Consider the following 15,144-nt stretch of genomic DNA (forward strand, 5'->3'; position numbering starts at 1 on the left):
AATGTCGAGTCGTAAAAGGCCTGTTACAAATCTGTCTCTCAGCATCTCATCGAGAACAGTTCCGAAATTACATGTCTCTGCCAATCTCTTGAGTTCGGCTACGAAGTCCGCAATGGGCTCGCTGTCATGCTGAGCTCTGCTGTGAAACTTTGCACGTTCTGCAATTACGGATGGTGTCGGCGAAAGATGATCGCGAAGCAACTTTAACAGGTCGTCTAGCGACTTTGTTGCAGGCAATTCAGGAGACGCCAAATTTTTCAAAAGCTTGAATGTCTTGCCTCCTACTATGCTCAGAAAAGCATCGACGCGATCGCTCTCTGGGATGCGATTAACGCGCAAAAACGACTTCAGTCGCTCTTCATAGGAAGGCCAATCTGACGCAGACTCATCAAAGGGTTCTACTTGCCCAATTAGAGCCATGCTTCTTTGCTGGACGCTGCTGTCTGTCGCCTCCGTAGATGTCGCCGCTGCCCTCTCGTCGCCGGCACTCATCCCGTCCTCGTCGCCAACATGTAGTATCTTGACGTCTTCACTCCAGACAGACCAGCGATATCCAAAAGGTTAACGTAGCTTTATTTCTGCCCAAGTCGAAACATGCGGCTACAGCAAAACAGGGCTGCTGCCCAGAACGAAGATAGATGACGAAGTGTCCACGCGATGCACGCGCAACTGACCAGCTCGGCGAAGCGCCAACAAAACAAACACCACACAACTAGTAAACGAAAACAAGCCACCTGGAGCATGGCGAAAGTACCCCCTCCGGATTATTCGTTTCCCGTGTCAGCATACCATAACTGCTTTAGAAGCCTCAATAGAGAGTGCTGAGAGAAGGCATGCACAGGCTCTGTTGACTTCTTCGGTGGACACAGAAATCGATATATCCGATATGACAGCGGACCAATCTAGGCAGCATCCACAAATTGAAATATAAATATTGATGTAATCACCGTCTTCCTGCATGGGTGTGCAGTATGCATTACAGGCCCATTTCCGACAGTCAGAGCACCTGCACACTCTGCAACCTCTCTCTGTCTCCCCACCTCCAGGGAGAGCTACTAGAGACAGCAGAAATGCAGTTCCTATATTATGACGCAGCCCCTCATCTGTTTTGGGGAACCATTGGTGATCCGTGGCACGAAAACCGGTGTTTTTTTTTTCTTTTTTTTATAATCTCCGATCACCCCCACTTCGGAAAGAAGGGAGAATGTCCAGGCAAACTGATATAGACTCACGGTAAAGAACCGAGAGACACGGAACACGAATCCGAGTATCAGCCTCTTCTGAAGTGTAATTCCTCATTAATAAAGAGCTGAAGGCAAGTGACGGCATGTTTCTTGGCTCGTTTAAACATATGACGGTAACGTAAAAGTAACACGTTACCTGTGAGTAACGAGAACTCGTTACTTCTCTATGTTGGCAACGAGTAACGTATTTAGTTACATTTATCTGAATTAACGGGTAACGGTATTTAGTTCCTTTATTTATTTTTATTTTTTTTATTTTGGTAACGGGCACAAGCATGCAATCGTCCTAGTAGAGGTGATAGTCCTAGGAGGTGACGACACGGAAATGTTTGCATGAGGCCGTGATTCGTGGCACGTTATTGCGTTCTATTTTCACGACAGGTATGAAAAACCTGCACAGGTTCATGTATAGGAGTGTACCATTGGCTCAATTCCGAACTGCGATATTGGTCTCTTCACCTCTCCAGATGCAGTCCCCATCCTAACGTGCGATATCGACCCTGTGCCTCTCTCAAATATCGGCCCATTTTCGAGTTGCGATATCTGTCCTATTCCTCTTCTGGTTATCGTCCTTATACATCAGAATGAGGGCGGGCCAGTATGGAGTGCCGATATCGCCGCGATATTGCCAGCTGTTGCGAAACATTATGGGGCTGATATCGGTGCCGGTATCTCCCCAAGTGCTTTCGCCGGTGGATCCCGCTGTTGGCCCGACACTCACCCCATAGCTTGTGCTACTTGGGGGTGATCTTATGATAAATGATCCATACAGCATCCCATCGCGGAGCTGATTCGGACAATCCGTGAAACAGCTGCAACTGGACCTCCTGCGGGTATACGGCTGCAGTTATCCGTCCATAACTATCCCAGACACCTGTGTAAGTGCCTGTGCCTACCAAGGCATCTGAGGAATGTTTGGCACTGACAGTTCTGTGGGTCTGATTAGTTGATTCTGCTCTTCGTTTTTAGGGGGAGCGTATGTTTCACTCCTAGAAAAAAAGGTTGAATTTTCTAGCCATCTCGGCAGAGCTGCATTGCTACCACATTTATACTCAAACCAACTTTACCTTTTGAGTACAACTGCAGAGTAGAAGCTGTCGTTCTACCAGCTTGGGTAGGGAACTGTACTATTTTTTTCTTAAACACAGCGTGAGAGAGAGGAGCAAGGGGAAGGGCCGCCGCCGCTTATACGACCGGAGGAGAAGGCGCGTGGATTGTGCCGAAATGGTACAATTGATATTGTTTTACAAGACCAGGTAGCAAATTCTACCTTTTTTTGTTGTTGTTGTGTTGGAAGGCGTCTTATCCGATAGGTCTTTCTCTACGCAGGCCAGAAAAAGTGTTCAACGGCTTTCTCTTCCGGACAAGGACGGAAATTATTTCACCACATACAGGAGCCTGTGTCGCGAAGCCACACAAGAAGGAGTAGAGTTGACCTTGCCTGTTAGCGGTAGAAGAAATCGTTCACCAGAGCACTCATAGGCATACTGCGAACAAAACGATGAAACTGCCCACCCATCATTCTGAAATAAAGTTGTTGTTGTTTTGCGAACACGCAGGGACAGGCCGCACTTTTCGTGGGGCTGTGTCAAGTACTGACAATGGCAATCCACGGTTTCCACGTGGACACTACGTGGCGCGGCAGACGCAAACAATTCTAAAAGTGATCGGCAGGAGTATATGTCAATCCGTAAATATTGGGAGGTCCAGGAAGCAGACGTTCTACAATTAATCAGACATTGCACGCAGCCTATTAGTGTCTGCCTGAAAGTCGCATCGCTTTCTTCTTGAGTTGCGTCCCGCATTCTTTGTTGTCTACAACAGGCTTTTGCCGGTAGTAAAGATGGGTTCCGGATAGTAGACCGATAGAATGCGAACCGGCTGGCTACATGGCAAGAACGACTGCGTGCGTACAGCGGTTAAGCAATCAGACGTAAAAAGAGACAAAAATACGTGCAACGCTTCGTACTTACATGATAACGATACTGCAGTTCATAACTGACAACAGACGTCCGTAATACATGTGATATGATGCGTATGTCATCAGATTATGGGTCCAAGCGCATCAGATTACACTCTCAAAAAACAAGGTGTACAAAACGTGTCAAACGTTGCTTGGACACCCTCTGAAACACGAAAGGTGTAATGGCTACGCCCTGCTATTTTACACATCAGGAACGGAGTGTAATGTGTACTCCCCACCTGAAGGGTGTTGGCCTGACACCTGACAACCCTCACTCCTTACTCTCTAGGGAGGTGTGAAGGTGACACTCTTTCGATGGGGCATCCACATGACACTCTGTTGCTGATGTGAAATGGTGTCGCCACTGCACTCCTGGTACTCCATACAAGTAACATCCAACTTCTGTTAAACGTATCATTTATTGGTATTTATTCATTCTGTGTTCATTTATTATTATTTTACGTCATGACCTTTTTTGTTCCAATTAGGCATTTATTGAGACGGTTCTTAGAAACCGCCACTGTACCTCAGAAAAGGGAAAAGAAAAAAAACCGCAATACATATAGCTAACACAGCGAATAAGTAATACACACACATGCCTGTCTGTACTCACGCGCTGATGATCTCGCACAACGTCTTGATACAGGATTGTCATCGTAACACCAGGATTCAATCAGAAAATAACTTCCCATTTGGGTACAGCAAGACCACAGGCATGACCACACCACCGCACATCAAATATTCGACTCGGAGACGAGTGGCTGTTTTCAAACAATCGAAGTCACAGCTTTTATTCCCCTAAATGTTGCGACCCGTCGTTGGCAAAAGAAAGCCATATCGTGGAAGCTGCATGCGTTGCTTTCATGGTTGCCTCCGATGATTGATGTCTTCTTCAGTTCGAAAGTTGAACTTCAACTATTGCATAGACGTGACGGCATAAAAGAAAACGCGAGATCCACGAAGTTACACGACCGCAACTCGAATGTGCGCTTGTTTTGCTAGCGGCCCACCCTTCTCAATGACCGTGTCATCATAGTGTGACGCATCGCTGTTGGTATATTAACAACCTTCACAAAGGAAGGTAGATGGGTAGAAATCCAGCGAACCGGTAGAGATGTAGAGAGGGAGTTGCCTCAGGACAGAAGCCGCCGATATTTCGAACAGAGACTGTTCTTCTTCTGGGCCCAGAAGAAGAACAGTCTCTGTTCGAAATATCGGCGGCTTCTGTCCTGAGGCAACTCCCTTCCTTCACAAAAGAAGGATATTCTACGGGATGGGTGCTCAGGATGGGTAAAAAGTCAGTCACATTTTCGTGCAAGACGTGATAACTCCTTGACGCGATACCGCCCTGACGCACAGCCTTCGTCTGCCTCAGAGTAAAAAATTGATGCCATAGAAACTCTGGGAAAAAATGTGGCTAACAAGCACTGTGTAACAAAATAAATACGAACATGCAAACTTTCGCCTCCATCTATCGGTATAGCGCATAGGAAATACATGAAAAGCACACAGAAAAGCACACAGATGTTGCCTCATGATTCTAAAAGAGATTAACGGGCGCAAACAACAGCGGCTATCGCAGACAGGGCTGCTTGCAACTACAGCACACCCATGTCATTGTTATCTCGGCTTTATCACTGCTCAGCTGCTCGCTCTATTCTACACGGCAGCCAATGAAATATTCGTATGTCAAGGGAAAAGAAGACAAAATATGAAGTCAGTTTGGTCAATCTGTCAATGCGAAGCTAAAGTAGCTTGATCGGCGTAGTTGCTGTGCCTGCTATTCGAGCTACTTCGCATGACATATGTCTTTTCACAGTGGAGTTCGTGAATGAAAACCGTCGTTGGCGTGCCACCGTACGTAGTGCATCGGCTTAGCACTTCGCTTTTCATGGTAAGTGAGCGTTTTGGCACTGAAGAGACGTGCGTGCATTTCGCCTGCACTTTTGCGTTGTGCCGCACGCGGTTACAGGGCTAAGTTGTCGTTGCGCGATGAAATAGGTTTGAAATCCCTCACAGGTGATGCGTTTACTAGCTTCACATCAGTAAGCATGAATTGTCGTATTTTTACAGCACAATTTGCACGTGAGCGATGTCGCTCAACGAGCTGGTATGCACTGTGGAGTACGGGACCACACGCAAAAAGATTACCGTAATTGGTAGACGCATGCTAGCAGACATAAGAGAAGCCTTACTGGAATCCCCTTTTAAGGACCTCGTGAACGATGAATTGATTGTTCAGGTAACTATACAACCGCCATTTCGTCTCCTGGATATTTTTCTTCTCGGGGTTAATGCACATGCTCTTCCTTTTAATGTTCATTCACTTTGTCCCTCCCATGTGTTTGACACAACAGTCAACGACTTTATTGACATTGAAGAAAGTGACCATTGTGTGACCAAAGTTACCGATTCATTAAAGTGAAGTGTGAAGTGAAGAAAGTGATCATTGTGACTTAGAAAGCCACGCATCTGGGGGGCAAGCACTCGTGATCGTACACCATGTGAATGTATGCGCGTGTGTATATGCTAGCAAAACCAACGCGTTTCTTACTTACATTCAACATCCATATTTTTACCAGTTCGTCACCTTTCCTTCAGGTATTATTGTTCTTGTTTGTACTCTATAGGAGCGTCCAGCACGAGACTGTTCAGCGACCTGCAGAGAGCTCTGGCAGGTGTGCTATCGTGTCACTTCATACACGTTGCATGACGTGTATTATAATCACTTATGTTACAATACTTTGCAGCTCTGTACAACTCTTGGATCTGCCAACAACAGCTGATGTCCCCGCATCTGCCTACCAATTCCCCATGGTACCTCACCACGTACGCATTGAGTTGCACAACCTCAAGGGAGGCTCGCTTTCAGCTAGACAAAGATCAAACATAATCAGCTGGCTATATTACGACCTCTCAAAGCATTCCTTGTACGCAGGCGTATGTTTTGAATTCTACATCAATTGCTTACTGTACCGTTGTCTCTGTCAAGGTACCCAGGTAAACTTGATGCGGCCTGCGCCCAGGAGCTTGTTTCCCGGTACCCTAAGCTTAAGGACAACACTAGCAGTGGCTACGTAAGTGAGTAACCCATATGCAGGCACGCTGACAGCCATTTTTTTTTTTACCTGTTAAGGACACATGGGTTTTGTCGTTACGGTTCAAGGCAAAGAATACAAGAAGGCGTCTACCATCAAGCATCAAAATAATTGAAAGATCCCGTCAAAAGGCAAAGAAGTCTTGTACAGCTTCCACGGGTTTAACTCCAGCTCACAGAACGGCTGGGGTAATTACAGTTACAAGTCATTAACAGCAACCACGTTACCATGGAAATATAAAAACTTGACAGCAATACTCATTTGTACTTCACATTTTATTATTTCCCCCAGGGCCTCATTTTCCCATTGCAAGCTAGATAAGGTAGCGTTAGTGGCAAACACTTGCAGTTACTATTGGTTTCGTATTTGGTCATATTAGGAAGCCTGTTCAACTTCGATTGAATTGTTTTCCGTGCGAACGGAAAATTCTTAGATTCAAGTCCCGCAGTCGTGTCGTGTCATATGTTCTATCCCAATTATGTCTTTCATATCTCCCATGAATTTTTGCTCTCGAGTGCTTATTTTTCTGTCTCGTACCACACTAAACTGCAAAAAAAAAGAGAGAAAAAGTCTATAACTTCTGACACCTTATAAACTCTTCTCATGCTAATTTTCCCACTCATCATCATAATTTACCTGTTGTTGTTGTTCTCATGCTCTGGAGGAACAATGCAGAGTAATAATTATAAAGGCTACTTGTATTCATTCCCGTATTTTACCTGTACCGGGAGACGTAACATGTGAGATAGTCTGGAAGTAACCTCATATTTTTAAGAGACCTCTTCACTTAACAGTTGACTTACTGCGACATCGACAAGTCATCATAGACATCTGGAAAGTACACACTGTGTTGAAACTTGTAAACAAGAGCATTCATTGTGTAGTTCTGATATTCATGTTAGTTTATGTGAGCATTCTTGTACAAATCTAACGAAAAACATATTTGTAGCAAAAGAAAACGAATGATATGGGCCCTGGAGAAGATGCTGGAACGATTGATGCTCACCTGAGCCTCATGAGCACGGAAATGAAAAAGGCACTGTCGGATATGCCAAAGGTTTCAGCCTCCATGGAACGTACCTTTCCCTTCCGCAGATCGTGGATATACCAAGAGAAACCTTTGGTGGCAGAGGTGATTGTGAAGTACCCGGCCCTGGCAGACGAGGGACAGGTAATCTTGGGACCTTTATGCATTATGCAACTATAGAAATGTACCAATTGCTGTGTTGGTTTTGTGGCATCAAAAACTGAATGGCACATGTGAAAACATGCATGAGGATGCATTTGAGAATCCATTATCCTTCTTCATTTCTCATTGAAATACGAATTGACTTTACGAATTTATCGCGCAGTAAAATCTGTTTCGAATTAGGATGTTTAACGGAAAGGCGACAGTTCAGAATCAGATGGCTGCGAAGTTACGCAGACTGGTAGGCAAACGGTGTAATGGAGGCTATATGTGAGCGGCGCTTGTTATATAGATGTTTTGCGCTCTCACCGTACCTATGCCGCAACATATCCAACCTCTTTCATTTATGACATCCTTGCCCTATCATTAACCTTTGCATTAAAGTTATTTTTTAAACAATATTTCAAAAGGAAGGTGTTCGTTTCACAGTGTCAAAGCGAAGTATTTTATTGGTTTGGTTCGGGTTCAGACTCTGGTATAAAGGTTCGGTTCGGGTTCACCTCCAGGTGCCATTCATAAATTATGGAACCGGCTTGGGGGAGTGGTTACCGGTTCGGGAAACGGTTCAATGTGTACCATAGTGTGGAAAATGCTGCATGATTTCGTGGTAGAAAATAATCTTCAGAGCCGATACAAAAAGAAAAGCTACCCTGCAGCTATGAATAACCTGTTTTTAAATTTTATTCTATTGTATTATCTATTTTTTTCCCCGTTTTATGTAGAGTCACAGGCCCGTCAGGGCCTGATCTCACGCGGTCAAAGACGCGAGCTCTAGAGACTCCGTACCTCAGAGTTAATATCCCAGATACCGGCTCTTTGCCTGGCAACCTTTCCGGTCTATTTTTTAATGAACATACCCACCGCCCGATCTATTCCCCTGTCTAAATGTTCCCCTGAAGATTCCAAAAGCAAATCTGTCACATTCTCAGCACTTGCAAACGCATTCAGCAGCCTACATTATCGCATCTTCGATGTACCTCTGAACCGTTATTTGAACCGGGAAATGTATATTTTGTTTGTTGTTCATATCCGGTTCAGCTCTAACATGACGGCGAGAATTCTGCTCCGGTTCCGTTCAGGTTCATCTAAAAAATTAGGTTTTCTTGGAGGGGGCGGGGGCTGGTTTCATACGATTTTGGGTCCGGTTCGACACTCCGGTATGCTTGCGCGTAATGTACGAAATCAAATGCCTCCTGTTTCTGGTTTCCAGGGGCATTCAATTGCTGAGGGTGTCATTCCGACTGGATTTCATTTACGTTCCTATACTTACTACATACTGCCTTCGAGTGTTGCTTCCGACTTATGGGTGATGAGATCCGAAGGAATAGCATGTCCACCAATGCGTGACTAACCTTTCGTCCGTTTCTTTTTGAATGAACATACCCCCCCCCCCCCTCTCCAGCAAGGCTGAAACTGCTGTCCAGGGCTCCTAGTGCCACACTTCATTCATATACTTGTGTACTACACATAGCCAAAGACATTCTGATTTGTTTTTCACGATATGTTCGCAATAAATTTGTGGAGATCCTGCAAGAGTTTTTCAGTCGACGCAGGAACCAATGCTGACAGGGGTCTACTTGGGTCATTGACCAGTACGGCGAAAAAGTGCTAAGATTGGCTGCACAGAAGAGTGGCGTAAAGCGACCTATTGAGGGTTTCTGGAGGATGTTGGATGCCGAGAATGAGCAAACAAAGAAATGTAAGATATATTCCGTTGTTACGGCACCGGTTTGTGCTTGCCTGTGAGGTTGTGACACGTAATGTAAAGATAGTGGGCACCTTTATACACAGGACACATTGCCATCCTTGCAATAGTTCAGAATCAGGAAGTGCAAAATTTACATGCTGCATCATCCTCTGTGCAGATGGACTCTTTGTACGTTTCTCTGTATGCTCTGTACTTTTTGCCTCTGCTGGTGAGGGAGCAAGCCGCGGTTCTGTTCACAGAAGTGGTATATAATTCGTTTTCTTTAACAAGCATTTATCAGAGCTGAAATGTTTGGGTATATGAGGCAATGGGGTGATTTCCGGATTCAGGTAACAGAATTTTCACCTGGCTTAGGTATTATAGGTGTCTCGGATTACTGTTGCTAATTTCTGTCGGTACACCTAATTCCGCATCTCTATCATTGTTTCTTTTACAGAACACTGCACAAGTACAAAGTCACCCCATATCGCATTCACTGGAGCCGATATCTTCACTAGTGCCAGTGCGTCGAGTCCCTGCGGATTGATGTGGCAGATGTGACAACTGCCGTAGCAATACTGTTCAGCATATACTGGATATTTAGCATCAAGTACACCCCACAAGCAAATACAACGCTCTGATTGCGGGAGACATTTGTTGGTATCGCCAGCCCCCAGAATGGTGTGCTATGTTAGCAGGCAATTGCTGCCCTCAGGGCACAATGTTGTTATGCCTGTTGTTACGTGTGCCCCTCTTTCTCTCCCTCCTACGAAAACGGAAAAGGGGCAAATAAACCGTCAACTAACTGTAATCCTGTGTGCAGCAGCCTTTATGATTTAGCACATTAATTCGCTTGACATGAGAACCAGCTACAGCGTGATATGAACATGACTGCTTTTTAATTGTGCCTTGGAGTTACCTTAAATTTTGTGGTGTCGATAGCAGTTTCACGGCTATACAAGCCGATACCATACTGCAGGAAAGTGCGAAACCTACTGAGGGAAACATATTGCAGGGAATACAGATATGTGGGTAACACGGAAACACGTTCAGGGGTTTGAGGAGTGCAAAGACTCTGAAGGTGCCGAGGGAACTCCTCTGTGGTGGGTGTAAAGGGAACACCTCTATGAAAGGTGACGGGGGAACACCTGTGTGAAGAGCATCGAGGGAACACCTCTGTGAGGGGTGTCGAAGGAACACCTCCGTGAAGGGTGTCCAGGCAACACCGCAGTGAAGAGTGTCGAGGGAACACCTCCGTGAAGAGTGTCGAGGGAACACCTCTGCGCAGGATGTAAAGGGAGCACCCCTGTGAAAGGTGCCGGGGGAACACCTCTGTGAAGGGGCGTCCAGGATGCACCTTCAGCAGGGGAGTACCTTCTTCTCCCTTAAGGGAGTTATATGTGTGACGGACCCAGACACCAAAAAAAGGTGTTCGCCGTACACCTTTTTTCTGAGAGTGTGCATATTGCCTAAATAAATTTTGGAAGTAGTTTACATACGTTGTATTTAAAATACTATTTCATATAAATACATGTATTTTTATTTCTATTTAAATACAGTCGAAAACTATCGATGAAAGATGAAAGTCAGTGAAAAGGTTAGCCAGCTGTAGGACTCGAACCCACATCTTCTGGATTACCGGTCCAAGGCTCTACCAACTAAGCTAACACGCCTTCTCAGCGACTTCCAGCTCCGGCATAGCTCAATTGGTAGAGCCCTGGACCGGTAATCCAGAAGATGTGGGTTCGAGTCTTACAGCTGGCTAACCTTTTCAGTGACTTTCATCTTTCATCGCTAATTTCTCAGACCTTGTATGTGATTGTACCTTCTATGTTGTTCCAGCCTCAGAACATCAGTTCTCTCGTGTTATCCCACATGTTTGGAACGTTTTTAAATGAGCAGAGACAATAACCTCTTGTAGATTGTATATATATATGCTGTGACATCACACAACAAGCACTATGTATCACGAACTTTTCCTGCCATTCTTCGCGACATTCTCGAAATAATGGGGTGACATACCTTTCGAACTCATGGTCACTCGTGAACGCCTGCACTTGGTGAACGCTCCAGTCACCGATGCCACGCTAACGCTACGATGATACGCTGCAACCAAATGTTTTGCATATTAATATTTCAGCTTGCATATCCCCGCGATCAACAGAAAAAGAGACACTGCTCACATACGTTGACTTTGCTCAGACTTGGTGGGAATTCTACGCTGTACCATAAGCGAACTGGGGGAGACGCCACATTACTAATGTCACATATCGCTACGAAAATAAGACATTTTTATGGCAATCTTTGAAGTAATCAAATAGTTGTCCAAGCTTTCGAATCCGACACATTTAACAAATAAATGTTGTTATACACGTTCACTGTTGGCAATGAAAATCTCTACAAACCGGGCTTCTACATAGACGAATTCTCATATTGCTTACAGATTCCGCCGATTTTGTGCCGCTTCTGACGGCTTCCCCTCCGAGATCCTCGTACCCTTGACGACGCTATAGAGATTAATAAACAACATATTAATAGAGATAAATTAACCTAAATTGTGAGCTTACCTGACAGAACGCGTCCTCTCCGCGCTTCGCGTTCAACAGAAATATGCTCGATTGGATTGGATTGGCCAAGCGAGTGAACGCCAAGTATGACGACAAGGTTGCTGGACTGTGTGCAGCTAAACGTTCCGAAAGCGTAGTACGCGCTGCTAGCAAATTTACGCTGCGGAAACACTCGGCACAATTAAGTACGCTGAGCTAATATCCGTTCATGAAAGATATGTTCCTCTCTGTTTCTTTTTTCTTCAATCGGATTGGCCAGCCTGATTCAGGTTATACCTCTTGACATATCATTTGACCGCGTGGTACACGTCAGCTGCGCCATCAAAATCACGCTAACCGCACACATAATTTCTTTATCGCAGACATGTTGAGATTGCAAAGTTAAGATCGCACAATATGATGCGTCTGTGATCCCCAGCATTTCCGATGTGGGACGTGTATGGGATGTACCATATGCGGTCCCGCTGAGATGTCCAGTGGACATCCATACAAAGTTTCAACGGGACGTCTTGTCGTTTCGGACATGATGGGAATGCGAGGATATCCTACGCACGATGTGTGCTGTCTGGGTCTGTTCATTTAGGGAGCTGTTGAATTCTTCGAGATCCTCCGAAGTTGCGAAAGGTGTCCTAACTAGTGTAGTAGGTGACGTTGCAGCTCTAGCTAGAATGAGTAATGTTCTGGCTGTACACCTCCTGCAGTAGGTCACCCTGTTGCTGCAGTGCCAGCAGCATTATGTGAAGTAGCCTCAGGACTTGTCGTTGGAATTCTGAACAAATCACATATCTTCAAAATCTCACAGGAAATGATTGTAGCAAACAGATTCATCGTGCACAATGCTACATCAATAAGCAATATTTTAAGCGAAAAAAAAGAAAATGTGGATTCCGAAATTCACTTTATATATGCACACCTCCTTCTGGCAAAAGTGTCTTGTGCTGCGGCACAGACTGCGAGACATTCTGTGTTGTCCTCCGTGGCCCTGTCAACACGCGTTTTGGGAACGTGTTTAATGTCACAGTAACTCGTTATTTGTTCACTGTAATTCTCATACCTTGAGGTGTACCGACAGATTCTCGTAGTGTGAAGATGATGCTTTCATTGCAGGGTGCCTTGTCGTCGTCATCACCTGCATTCAAAAGCAGAACAAAGCGGCACATATATCAGATACCATAAAACACAGCTATAACAGTGCTAGGACTTCTGCTCCTGTAATGTATTTGCTCATAGTCATATATCATTGAAAAATACTTTGTTAGCTGATTCAGTCACTCCCAAAGTCATCCTTACCCACTCCGTAGGATTCAGGATACGCACGTTCAAGTGGTGACGTGCTGCCATGGTCATCAACTGGAAGAACTGGAATGAAGAATTGAAGAGTCCAAAGGGAGAATGTATTTATGAGGAGAACGCCCCAGCGACTGGCAGTTAAGCAACAAAATTTGCCTCGTGTCTCCGACAAGGCATATGCTTACATAACCTCACTATAACACTTTAGAGGTGGAGCTTTTGAAATTACCAGCTGCACTGTACTGTGGGAAGTTTGAAGGAACGGGTGGCATGCTCGGCAACACTTAATCTGCCTCAGAATCAGACTCTTTAAGCAAGGGCTGTATTCGCTTTCGTTTCCCTACAAACGTGGGAAGATACTGTTATACAGAAGGAACACTGACATGGACAGCAGGAGGCCAAACTTGGCTACCTGAATACATACTATCAAATAAAAATGCATAGGGCAATGCACGGTGGAAAGACATTTAGGTTGTACTTTTGACTGTTTTGCATTCATGGAACTAAAAAGAAGCAACAAGGTGACATTTAACGTGGCTCAATACTGTGCCATATATGACAAGCTGTGCACCCGGAGTCTTTCTGCTCTCTTGAGCATTATAGCCACGCAATCACGTTTACAAAAGCAGTCTGAGAAAGCAGTAGCTGACACGGTCCTTGCGTGAGGAGGAGAGCCCTGAGCCTTTTCTCTTTTTTGTTCTCAGCTTCAGCGCTCCTTAGACATGGCTGAGCTGTGCCATGTCGTGAATCACATGCTGGGGGATCATGTCATGTCACGACGTCCTCTCGGTCTGCGATGCGCTCGTTTCATGATGAGATTATTCTTAACGGCATGTGGTACGGAGGCCTTGCACTCGCTCTGTAGGTAACCTGCATTCATCGTATTTTCGCAAAAGCTCATCTTATTTGTTGCAAGTCACTCCGCAGTGAAAAACGAAAAAAAAAAAAAGGGCCACGGCAGTGCTCTTTAACATGTCTGGAAACCCTGCCTAGTCTGTCAAGCAGTCGAAAGTCACCATGCAAAATATTTTCACTCTGCGGTGTAATAGCTGCAGAGTGGAAATTACAAAAAAAAAAAACCTCTGAGAAAGCAGCCGTGGGCAGACGTCATGATCCGCGCGTGAGGTAGAGAAAGCCCACCTTTTTTTTGTTGTTGTTGTTGGCGCAGCTCACGCCAAACTTACATGTACATGCTTGAGTTCTGCCACTGGTCACATGCAAGGGAGAAAGATATGTCATAATGTGCTCTAGTTCTGCGATGCGCTCCTTTCACGAGGCGGCGAGTGTAAGAAACAGAGGCCTAGCTCTGTAGGTCACCCATGTGTTGAATGTTATGTCAACAAAGATGAGGAGGGCAAGGCCGTTTACCACGCAACGGAATCATGTTCATTCTTAGATCAACCTCTGCAGAATAAACAGCTCATCTGCATCCTTCCTCTCTGTCCTGTCCTGTCACGCTCATCGTTCTTTCACAGGGGCTCATTTTATTCGTTGTAGAACACTCCGCTGTGAAAAACAAGATATTTGTGGGGTCACCTCGGTGATCCTTTAAGAGGTAAATACTATACCAAGCCTTCACTCTTCGTGCTCCTCAACAAACATACTGCCTCACGTGCACATCACCATCCTATGCATTTACACCCGTATTTTGGTTTTTCATAAGACCAATTTCTGCGTAAACGTAACAGAGTAAGTAAGGGAGTGCCACTTGCCTTGCTTCACAGGTTCTGTGACATCTTCCAGAAAGCGTTGTGGCATTGTGCGAGCACGCTTCCGCTTCAGGTCTACTGTGCCAGAGTCGGTGTTTACATCTGATGTATACTGAATGAGGTCCAACTTCTGATAGGCCTCCTCGTATGCTGCTGTAAGCATGAAGGTACCTAAATAAACCAAAAGCATACCTGACAAGATGTAACGTGCGTCCTAGCAAAATTCAAAAGGGTGACACTATACAAAACTGTATTACAGCCCTTTGCTTAGAGAACTTACAACCGTAGAGTTATCAGGGGTACGTCTATCCTACATGAAGCAGTACTATGCGGAACCCAATGCTGACATGTGGTACGCAAACGGTATATCTGCAATGAAACTGGCTCCTCACCGAAA

This window comes from Ornithodoros turicata, chromosome 1 (genome assembly GCF_037126465.1).
Source record: "Ornithodoros turicata isolate Travis chromosome 1, ASM3712646v1, whole genome shotgun sequence".
NCBI lineage: Eukaryota > Metazoa > Arthropoda > Arachnida > Ixodida > Argasidae > Ornithodoros > Ornithodoros turicata.